Raw genomic sequence first — 12,160 nt, 5'->3', positions numbered from 1 at the left:
TCTAATGCTCATTTTTTAGGATTAGGCCCAGAAACAATCGTAGACCCCGGAGGAGCAAGAAGAAAAAATCAGGAATCAAGTCCTCCACAAACGCGGAGCACTGTCACCAAGAAGGACCTCAAACCCAAAAAACCAACCTAGTCATTAACATCTCAGATACTAACATTTCAAAACATCAACTAAATCTCCTCGAGAGAGGCACATTGTTTGTCCCCATGACTCAAACTAATCTCTTGCAACTCGAAGTGAGCACTTTTAAACTCACTAGAAAACTCAGACTACGACATTTCTTCGACAACATACTACCCCCCAACACTGCCGCCAAAAGCGACCAACTCAAGGGCTTACGACCAGCCAGTACCTACCAGGCTCCCAATAGCCACAAATGCATTGATCTGTTTGAAAATCTTGTACGCAATGATTTATCCAAACTCAATTTAAAAAACCCCAAAAAACATCGGAACATGACACAAAAGGATCGAGATACCCTTAAAGCCTTGGCCAATAACCCTAACATAAGGTGTATAAAAGCTGATAAAGGAGGCACTCTTGTAATCCTTAACAGTACCATGTACACCCAACGGTTAAAGGAACACATACAGGATCCTAACACCTACATGCAACTTGACAATAACCCCACGAAGGAGTTTCAAAGTATCTTACAACATATAGTTATCAAAGCTCACGCCGTGGGCATCATTGAGGATCGCACCAAAAACGATCTACTCAAAGACAACCCCAGGAGCCCCAGAATCCAAATGAGCCCCAAGATACACAAAAACCTCCTTGATCCACCCTTTCGACCAATCGTATCTACCAAAGGATCTATACATGAACCCACGGGTAAATACATAGACAAATACCTTCAACCTTTGGTAACCCAATCCATCAGCTACATAAAAGACACCACTGAATTTCTAAAAAAATTGGGCAACATCCAAATTGATACTAACGAATCCCTGACACTATGTACAGCGGACGTTAACTCGCTATACACCTCTATACCCCACCAGGGTGGCATTGAAGCTGTCGAACATGCTCTCCTAGAGAGCAATATTGACCCTCTAATGCAAACTTTCATCATGGAACTTATGGTATACACGCTATACCATAGCTACTTCCAAGAGAACGACAAATGGTACTTGCAACTATCCGGAATGGCGATGGGAAATTGTGCGGCTCCCACATATGCCAACATCTATATGGAGAACTTTGAAAAAACTCACATATACTCCAACCACAACTTCCAAGACAAAATAAAACTATATGTGAGATATATAGACGATCTATTCATCATGTGGACCGATTCACAAGAATCGCTGAACAACGCTTTGACTGAACTCAACTCTAAAGACGAACAGATCAGCCTCACATGGCAAATAAGCGACAAAGAAATTTCATTTCTTGACGTTCTGATTAAGATCACCGAAAATGGCATTTCAACTGACTTACACCGCAAAAGTACTGATCGCAATAACACCCTGCATTTCAATAGCTTCCATCAGGGATCGCTCAAGAGGCATTTGCCCTTCTCGCAAATGCTCCGGGTCAAAAGAATTGTATCAGATGAACAGACCTATAACTCCCGCATTAAGGAAATGCATCAACGGTTTCTAGACAGAGGTTACCCTGAAAACATCCTGAATGAAGCTCAAACACGAGTAGCCAAAATCACCCGACATCAAAGCCTCTCCAAAAGCAACAAACAGCCACAGGAACGCATGGTCCTTGTATCTAAATTCTCTACCGCCAGCAACAAATTCAAGAAAATCATCCTCACTCACTGGCCCATTTTACAACTAGAACCTGATTTTCGGGGCATTTTTGACACACCTCCACTGTTTGCCCATACAAGAGGAAAGAACATCAAAGAAATTCTCTCCACCCAAACGCCCACCAGTCAGAACTACAAAGGAACTCAACCATGCTTAAACTGTAATAACTGTAATTGCATCATAAAAGGAAACCAAATCAAACACCCAATGAAAGGCCATAGCATCAAATTACATGTCAACGCCACATGCGATTCCATGAATCTTATCTACGCTCTGAAATGCCCCTGCGGAAAAATGTACGTCGGCAAGACCGAAAGAAAAATCAAAGTTCGCATCAACGAACATAAATCCAACATTCGTACCAAACAAGAGAAATCCAACGTTGCTATGCACTTTCTTGAGTCTCGTTACACCGTAGCACAACTCCAATTCATTGTATTGGAAACGATTGCCCGCATCGAAGGCACTGACAATCGCAAATTCCTTCTAAAAAAAGAATTAGAATGGATATATCGTCTACAGACACTTAAGCCCCACGGATTGAACGACCGTGTTGAATACAGTTGTTACCTTTAAACGCCACTTATATAAGCATTGCTCTTTATCTTCAATCTTTATCTCCAATCCTTACCTCCAGTTTTTCACTTCCTTCCACCTATCCTTCATTTCCATTTTTATTCATGTTTATTTTCATTTTTATTTTTATTTCTATCTTCATTGCTATCTTTATTTTTATCTCTATTCTTATCTTCATCATCTTATCCTCCATTCCTGACACATTTCGCATCTTGTTTCTTTAACCCACCACCCCAACCCATTCCAACATGGCCCCCACACTCTATTCCTCTAACCCACTCCAAGATGGCCCCCGCGCGCATTCCGCACGCAGTCCGTTTTCCACCTCCCCGACTTATACATTCTCCTCATCACCACACACATCGATTTCCCCGCCTCGGACGACTGAACCAGACACCGACACGGCTTTCTGCCATGAAGTAAGTGCCGCTAATGCACGTCGACTCACACCCGTAACCACGTCCCCACAACCTTCTACCCGACCGTCACGCCGCTCACCTAACCGACCGACAACGCTCACCGCCATCGAGCACGATTAACCCCTAATATCCTCTTCACCCATCACTTGTCTACTAACCTTCCCCGATCCCGCACACCAAACCCTCTTTTGTAACACCTTGCACGGTTACCCTCTCAGCTCTTTCCTCTTCTCTCTAGACACGAGCACACCACGCCTTTGATCGATACTTTTAATACCACTCCTTTGTCACCAATGTTTACATTTTTTGCCTCCCCTCATTTGGGCTTATTTCTTCTTTTTCCAGCTCTCCTTGACAAAGGGCGCACAGCCCGAAATGCATTGGAGAACATGTACGAGTTTGCATCATTAACTTACCGGCAGTGATATGATTGTAATATCATTGAACCTTTAACCTTATGAAATACCATGGATGAATAAATCTACATTTCATCACTGAACTTTTGTAATCATTTCGATGAACATTTAAGGCGTGCCTCATACAGGGGATGTATTTGCAAATTCTTGCATACACATATTAATCTCATATCTTCAGGCGCCTAGCGGGACCGCCTCCCTGGAGTGCACCCAACCGCACTTTAACTATCATCTAAACTACAACAATCCGTGTTGTGCACCTCCCACCAGCTCTCTTTTCAGTCGTCCATTTTGTGGTCATTCATTATCTAGAAGTTATTTGGATTATGGGACTAGTCAGTATAGCCCTGCCTCTTACCCTCCACTTCTTATCCGCTGTCAATTGGAAAGGCAATAAGCAAGGATTGTTTTTCCTTTGCACCTCCTTAACATTTTTTAAAAAGGTAATATCAAATACTTCACATCACATGCATGTAATTGAGCACATACCTAGGTAAGATACAGATGCACAAGCCGCAACGAATTTCTACCTTGCCCATTACAATTTTATCCTGAAATGAGTGGATATTGTTAGATGCTTGGCACTGAAACCACAAAGGACTTTTTTATATTCAAATAACACCTCTTGCATATGCATCTTGGTTCAAATGGGCGTCCCTCAGTAGAAAGCCTACTGCTCTTACCTCATATGAACTGTTTTTGGCAGTATGCTTTTCTTTTTTAAAAAGAAGAGTTAAGTACAGCTCATCAATTGAACTTAAATTAGAATCTTAAAATAAGAGGCAAGAAAAAGCACGACGAATGCTGAACAGAGCAAGAGAAAACCAGGCGGACAGGGAGATAATTGCAGGGACAAATTAATTTTCGAATGTGTGTTAAACCTGTGCCATATTTCCACAAGCTTCCTTCGGAAAACGAGATTTTAATTGTAAAATAAGCACATTTCGCAATGACAGCAAGAGGAAAAAGTGAAGCGTCCATGAACCAGCAGCCAAGGAACTATGTATTTGGCCTGTTCTGCTGACAATGTTCGAGGACTTAGGTTAAAAAGTGTTGTGTAGCGTTGATTGCAAAATATCCTTGTGGTTTAACATGAAGCATGAATTTATTTATTTGCTTTGTGGCTTATAGAACACTGTCATTTTACAAAAACATAAAAGCACTGGAATATGCAGAAATATATAGCATAGTAAAAAACAGAACGAATATCAGGAATAGTAACCAGCAGGCACGGCCCGTCCTTAAGGCGAAGGGGCCCGCCCCCTCACCTTCTTGCAGACATGATCAAAGGTCAGCCTGACAGATACTCTTTTTGTTCAGGTCAGGCAGCCAGGTGCACTGCATGCACTAAATCCGCAGGCACCTGGCTGCCTGACCTGAACTTTGCCAGGCTGAGGATTTCACAGCCCTGTGGACATGACCTCTACAGTCTGGCAATGCCCCTAGAGGTCCTCCCCTCATGACGAAGGTGCATGGCACAGATCAGAGGCGCAACTAGAGCCAAATTTCGGGGGGGGGGGGGGCTAAGAAACAATTTCCGGGGGGGGCTGAACCTTTATTCAGTAGGCAGAGTGGAGCTGCAGGGCCTCCAACAAGGGGTGAAACAACAGCAAGGCCTAATTAACATTCAAATGGTCTTTTAAAGATCCGTGAAAAGTTCGGGTGTGGCTGTGTGTGTGCCCGGGATCTGTCACATCCCGGGCTGAAACACACGACGGGGGGGAGGGGGGTGAAGCCCGGTGAGTCCAATGGGTGTTGCACGCCTGGCACAGATAGACTCAGACCTGAGTGCTTAAGTTTTAAGCCCTGAAGTGCCCTGGGGCGAATGTTGATCAGTGAAAGCTCTTCACAGAGTGGGGAGGAATCAGCACTCTCACTGACCGTATCCCACTTTGTGACGAGTAAAGGACTGCTGCATCCTGTCATTGACTGACCCAGGGTCAGCCAATGAGAGGAGGTGGCAGTCCGCACCCACCAGGAAGTTCAGAGGCTTCCTTCCCACCACCGGAGATCACCACTGTGGCCCGGTACGTTTTCATCTTCTTTTAATGTTTGCAGCGTGCATGTGTGTATGAATGTATGTGTATTAATGCATGCGTGCATGCTGCGAATGGGTGTGTGCATTTGTGCATCATTGTGAATTGTGGGTTTTGTGTGCATGCTTGTGAATGTATGGGTGTGAGTGATTGTGCCTGTAGATGGGTGAATGTGTATGTATGTGTGTGTGTGTATGTGGCCTGCTCAAACTGCCTGGTAACCAGACCCGTATAGTCCACACAATAGGGGTGAATGTCACTTACAAACACTCTATGGGAAAAGGGAAGAGAGAAGAAAATGTAGGCAAAGTATATCCTGAAAGGAGTTTTGTGAATCAGGAGTAGTTTGATTTGGTAGAAGTTGAGGACCCATGACGTAGGACACAGACCTTCCTGGCATTAGCCTTCTTGTTCCTGTGTGTTGAGGAGGCGTTGTAGATTCAGGGGTCACTGACACTGGTGGGTTGAGTAGTTCCTCAGTGCTGCTTGAGGTATTGTGGGTGGACTGGAACACTACTATGAGGTGTGCAATACGTTTTATGGTAGGGTGACATAAAGTCATAATGCCTGCTCACAGAGATGTTAACATGTTGTTAGAGTGCACGCTGCTTGTAAGTCAAGACAGACACTTACACCTAGTGCATTGCACAATTCACGTCAGATGTACTATAGCGGAGCAGAGGACCATAAATAGCCATTGGTCTATTTGAGGAAGCTTTTTGTGGCCTTCCATTCATAGTGGCTTCATCGCATCGCATCGCATCGCTTCATCGCATCGCATCGCATATAACACTCATTGCCCGTGCCAAAACAAGGAAATGTGGCCCGGTATTGCAAGAATAGTTAAGTTTGATAGCCATCTTGCAAAGGAGTGCTGCAAGCTAATAAATAAATGGAGTGCTCATATTGAAAATAGAAATGGCCACAAAAAATACTGGACCATTTTTTTTTTAAACAAGTATCAAACATAGCATATGCAGTCATATTGAAAATGGAGAATACAGCATTGGATCAGGCTGATCAGTCGAAGGTGGTGATGGTAGCAAAAAATATAGAGAGCGAACACAAAATAACAATAAGCAAGAAAGAAGCACATAGGACCTGCAATGATTGAGGACAGAGTCATGTAGAAATATTGAAACTGACAAACTTATATTTAGTTTACGATGGTCCTCAGGCCTACATTCTGTCAGTCCGACTCTGCAGATTATCCCAATTTTCCTGACACAGGATATCCTATGGATGAGACATCCATCCTGCATTAGGAAATTCAGGCAGTATGCAAACCTTTCCTTATTCACCCATGGAGGAACAAAGTGTGAAGCGATGCAAGGGATTTCACAGCGTGGGTGCAATGCAGATGTGAGCGCTACAGCAAGAGACTGCATGTGAGGTTGTTGTTCAGGCTGCAAAGGGCAGGCAAGGAACAGTATGATGGATATGGGAAATGATGGAATTTTCCTGGGCTGGAGGTTTGAAGCAAGCATTGTGGGAACCCTGCTGACTGGCTGCAGTTCAACCGCCACCATGAATTGCACCAAAGGGTAGTGGGAAAGTTCCCCCCACCCCCATGGTTGTCAATTCACCAAAATGTCAGGCGTTGCAGAAGCAACATCACACGCGATTTGACCTTTACTTTCACTCACACACTTACACATGCAGACACATTCACACATACACACACTATCTCTCACATAAACACTCTCACTGCAAGTACACACACAACATACAATTAAAAGCATTTTTTAAATAATTCAGCTGCCTTTGAAGGTCATATTTCGGCTAATTGTATCCCATTTTTAGTACACTTACAGTAAATAATATGTTTTATTCACATTTATTGTAATAAATCTGATTATGTGAAAACAAGAAAAGTGGGCCCCCAACCAATGTCCATACGTCAGGAGTCCAGGGGTCACAAGCGGCAAGCCAAGGGTCGCAGCTTCGACCCCTGGCGACCCCTAAAATACATATATGCCCCTACTTTCCCTTTGCAGCCAGAGACTGATAAATCTGTTTTTCTTAAGCTTTGCATGCATCTCAATTTGTCAAGAGTTCTACGTTTTTTTATAAAGCAACATTTAAAAAATATCTACCAGTTGCGAGGCATGCACTTTCGCATGCACTTTCTAGAAATATTTAGAATTTAAATGTTTATGATATTTAGAGAGTCATTCTTTCTTTGCTTCTAACTGTACCGATGACATTTGAGTGTTGGTAAAATAACGCCTGCCACCAGCTACAGCTTACAAAGTTCCCATCTCAACTTGAAGCTGAAAAACATATTTTACAATATCAAAGAGAAGTTCAATGAACTATGATCTTGGAAGATGGCATGCTTCTGGCAGGGAAGATCCTTGTTCTAAACAACACAACAGTCTCTACAAACATGAGCACAGCATCATCATTTCTAAGCATTGGCAACTTCTGTGCCAGATATACCAAAGACTATACCACAATCAGTGACCGCTCAGCCCTCCACAGGGCTTGGTCGCCCTACTCACTGCTGCCGCTCCTGCCTGCCTTTGCCGCCTCCTGCCTGCAGATTCCTTCGCTCGCTGCCCGCTGCTCCTGGGAATTTCCCGCTGCTCCTGGGAATTTCCCGCTGCCCGCTGCTTCTTGGAATTTCCCGCCGCTGCCTCCCTGCGGCCCCGCCCCCCTGTGATTCCATTCGCCGCCCCGCTCCCGCCTCCCAGCTGCTCCTCCCTCCCGGCTCCTTACTTATGACGCCCCCAGAGCGACCGCGCAGCGGACGCGCGCAGCGGGAGCGCCGATTGAGCGCCAAAGGTGCGCCAAAGGTAAGCCCGTCTGCGCCCGTCCACGCCTGGCCCGCGCCCAGCGCCAGGAGCCCTGGCCCTCCCCGCCGAGGCAAGACGACCCGACTGACCTACGACGCCGCCACTCTCAACGCACTCAATGCCGGCCGGACCCACGCCTGCTGCCAAGCCACCCCGAGATGCACCCACGGACCCTTCACCTGCTGCACCTGCAAGTTCACCTGCCTCCGAACCTGCCCCGCACCCGCCAAGACAAACACCAGCAGCAACCACCTCAAGTGCATCCTGATCAACACCCGCTCCGTCCACAGACACGCCGTGGAACTCTGGAACCTCCTCGACGCTACATCACCGGACGTCGCCTTCCTCACGGAAACCTGGATGAACGCCTCCTCTGCACCCGACATCGCCATCGCCATCCCGGACGGGTACAAGATCATCAGTAGGGACCGCATCAACCAGACCGGAGGTGGCATCGCCATCGTCCACAAGAACACCATCCCCATCACGACCGACGCCAACGACTCCTTCGCCGCAGCCGAACATCTCCACTTCCAGATTCACACCGACCCTAAGACGACCCTCAGAGGCACCCTCGTCTACAGACCCCCGGGACCACGCACACAATTCAGCGAAGACATCACAGACTTCATCAGCCCGCACGCCCTCCCCTCCACTGACTACATCCTCCTCGGGGACCTCAACTTCCACCTGGAGAACAACAAGGACCGCAACACCACCGCCCTGCTGGAAAACCTCGCCAACCTCGGACTCAAGCAACTAGTCAACACCCCCACCCACTACGCCGGCCACACGCTTCATCCCGTCTTCTCTTCCAGCAAGTACATCACCTTCAGCCACGCCACCGGACTCCACTGGACCGACCACAGCTGCGTCCACTTCAGCTTCAAAAGATCCACGACCCACCACCACCCGCAACAGGTACCTCACAGGAATTGGAGCAAGATCACCGCAGACCAGCTTACCACCTCCCTCAGCCAGAGCCCACCCGCCAACACAACGGACCCCAACGAAGCAGCCCACAACTTCACACAGTGGCTGACCGCCTGCGCCGACGACCTCGCGCCACTAAAGAACCCTCCCAGCAGACCCAGAAGCAAGAAGGCATCCTGGTTCACCGACGACCTCAAGGACTCCAAGAAGACCTGCCGCACCCTCGAGAAAGCCTGGCTCCTCGACCGGACCACCGACAACATGACCGCCCTCAAACACGCTACCCGCAAGCACCACCAGCTCATCCGCACCACCAAGAAGAAATCCCTGAAGGAACGACTGGACAACAACGCCCACGACAGCAAAGAGCTCTTCACTATCGTCAAGGAGTTCTCCAACCCCAGCACCGGCACCAACGACATCACTCCGTCACAAGACCTCTGTGACTCCCTCGCCTCGTTCTTCCACCACAAGATCGCCGACATCCACAACGCACCCAACCATCGAACCAATGCCCCCCACCGCCACCCTTCGCACCTGGACCACGGTGACCACCAAAGACGCAGCCCGCACGATGAACACCATCCACTCCGGATCACCGACCGACCCCTGCCCACACCACGTCTTCAACAAGGCCGACTCCACCATCGCACCCCAACTCCGGAACATCATCAAGGCCTCCTTCAACACTGCCACCTTCCCGGAGAGCTGGAAGCACGCCGAGATTAGCGCCCTCCTGAAGAAACCTACAGCGGACCCCACCGATCTCAAAAACTTCCGCCCCATCTCGCTCCTCCCTTTTCCTGCTAAAGTCATCGAGAAGATCGTCAACAGACAGCTGACCACCTTCCTCGAGACGAACGGATCCCTCGACCCCTCGCAGTCCGGCTTCAGAGCCAACCACAGCACCGAGACCGCCCTCATCGCAGCCACCGACGACATCCGGACCCTGCTCGACAAGGGGGAAACAGTGGCCCTCATCCTCCTGGACCTCTCCGCTGCGTTCGACACGGTCTGCCATCGCACCCTAGTCCAGTGCCTCAGCAACATCGGTATCCAAGAGAAGGCACTGGAGTGGATCATCTCGTTCCTCGCCGGAAGAACACAAAGAGTCCGCCTCCCCCCGTTTCGCTCCGAGGCCACCGAAGTCATCTGCGGCGTCCCGCAAGGATCTTCACTCAGCCCCACCCTCTTCAACATCTACATGAAACCTCTCGCAGTTATCGCACGCCAGCACAACCTCAACATCATCTCTTACGCTGACGACACCCAGCTGATCCTCTCCCTCACCAGAGACCCCGACACCGCCAGAACCTGCCTACACGAAGGGATGAAAGACGTCGCCGAGTGGATGAAGGACAGCCGCCTGAAACTGAACTCGGACAAGACGGAAGTCCTCATCCTGGGATCTTCGCCCTCCGCCTGGGACGACTCCTGGTGGCCCCCAGCCCTGGGCACCGCACCCAAGCCAACCGACCACGCACGCAACCTGGGCTTCATCCTGGACCACTCCCTCTCGATGACCAGACAAGTCAACGCCGTCTCCTCATCGTGCTTCAACACCCTGCGTATGCTTCGCAAGATCTTCCGCTGGATCCCGACCGAGACCAGGAAGACTGTCACCCAGGCACTCGTCACCAGCCGACTGGACTATGGAAACGCCCTCTACGCCGGAACCACAGCCAAGCTACAGAAAAGACTCCAGCGCATCCAGAACGCCTCCGCCCGAGTCATCCTGGATGTCCCCCGACGCAGCCACATCTCCAGCCACCTGAGGAACCTGCACTGGCTCCCCGTCGTCAAGAGGATCACGTTCCGGCTCCTCACCCACGCACACAAGTCTCTCCACGACCTGGGCCCCAAGTACCTCAACGACCGCCTGACCTTCTACACGCCCACCCGCCAGCTACGGTCCACCAGCCTCGCCCTCGCAGCCGTACCACGCATCCGAAGAGCCACCGCCGGAGGAAGATCCTTCTCTTACCTGGCTGCCAAGACTTGGAACTCCCTCCCCATCCACCTTCGGCTGACCCAGGACCATCTCGCCTTCAGGAAACAACTCAAGACCTGGCTGTTCGAGCAGTAGCATACCCCTCCCCCCAAGCGCCTTGAGACCCTCCCGGGTGAGTAGTGCGCTATACAAATGGCATGATTGATTGATTGATTGATTACACAACCTAGGAAACAAGGATACCCTGTCATGTAATCTCCTGAGCGTGAAACAGAGCTCAATCCAATCAAGGAAAAAAATGGCACCTACTAATAAAAGTCAGAACAGCAAATAGACCCATATGAGCAGAACTCCTTGTAGATGCTAGTTCTGTGGGCATATACACAATACAACTCTATACCGCCATCGCACTAATTTCGGTTTGTCTCAAATGCCTGCATTTATCCCATGCACATAAAGAATACTTACTAAAAACACAGAAAAAGAAAATATGGAGATTGTGTGGGCATTAAATCGATACAATGTTTTCAAATAAAAGCAGGGGTTTTTCATCCCCTGTGGTAAAATCAAGGGGATGCTTAGAGCACTCTGGAACGTCCAGGATCTGGAAGCAGACTCCAAATGTATACCATAATGTATACACACCATAGGACATGGCAGAAGGTTAGTTACATGATCACAGGAGGCCATACAACACTATACATGCATGAACTCTGCACAGTTGAGGAACAAGTGGGAAACAGCAATATGCCAAACCCTTTCAAAAACAGACTGGCAAAAAAGGCTTGAACACCTTTGCTAAATCTTGCTGAACGCCACAGTTAAGTGCATCCACTTCCTTATTCTCCTTAGAGATTAACCATCCCCACACAGACTTCATCTGATCTACCCTACACCGTTAGATTCCCGCCCCCGCTGCCACTCCCTCCAAGTCAATATAATCCACTTGACCTGGAATTGTTATACCCAGCAACAAATTTTGCCAGTAGTTTTGGATGACATTACGGCAGGAGTATTATTATGCAACCATACACAAAGCAGGAAAGCAACACAAACCTGACGTCTCAGAGATGTGGTACCACAATATCTTGCACTCAATATTCTCTGTCAAAATTATCATGTCCTAAATGTTGTTTAAAAACATATCGGCCCATGGGAGTTATTAAATGGAAATCTACAGCCTTTGGATGATGTTTTATAAATGGCTTTTCAACACAGCCTTTATGTTATACACTATTCTTTCAGTAACATTCTTA

Source organism: Lissotriton helveticus, chromosome 1_1 (assembly GCF_964261635.1).
Source record: "Lissotriton helveticus chromosome 1_1, aLisHel1.1, whole genome shotgun sequence".
Taxonomy (NCBI): Eukaryota; Metazoa; Chordata; class Amphibia; order Caudata; family Salamandridae; genus Lissotriton; species Lissotriton helveticus.
Note: the sequence above shows the minus strand (reverse complement) of the source record.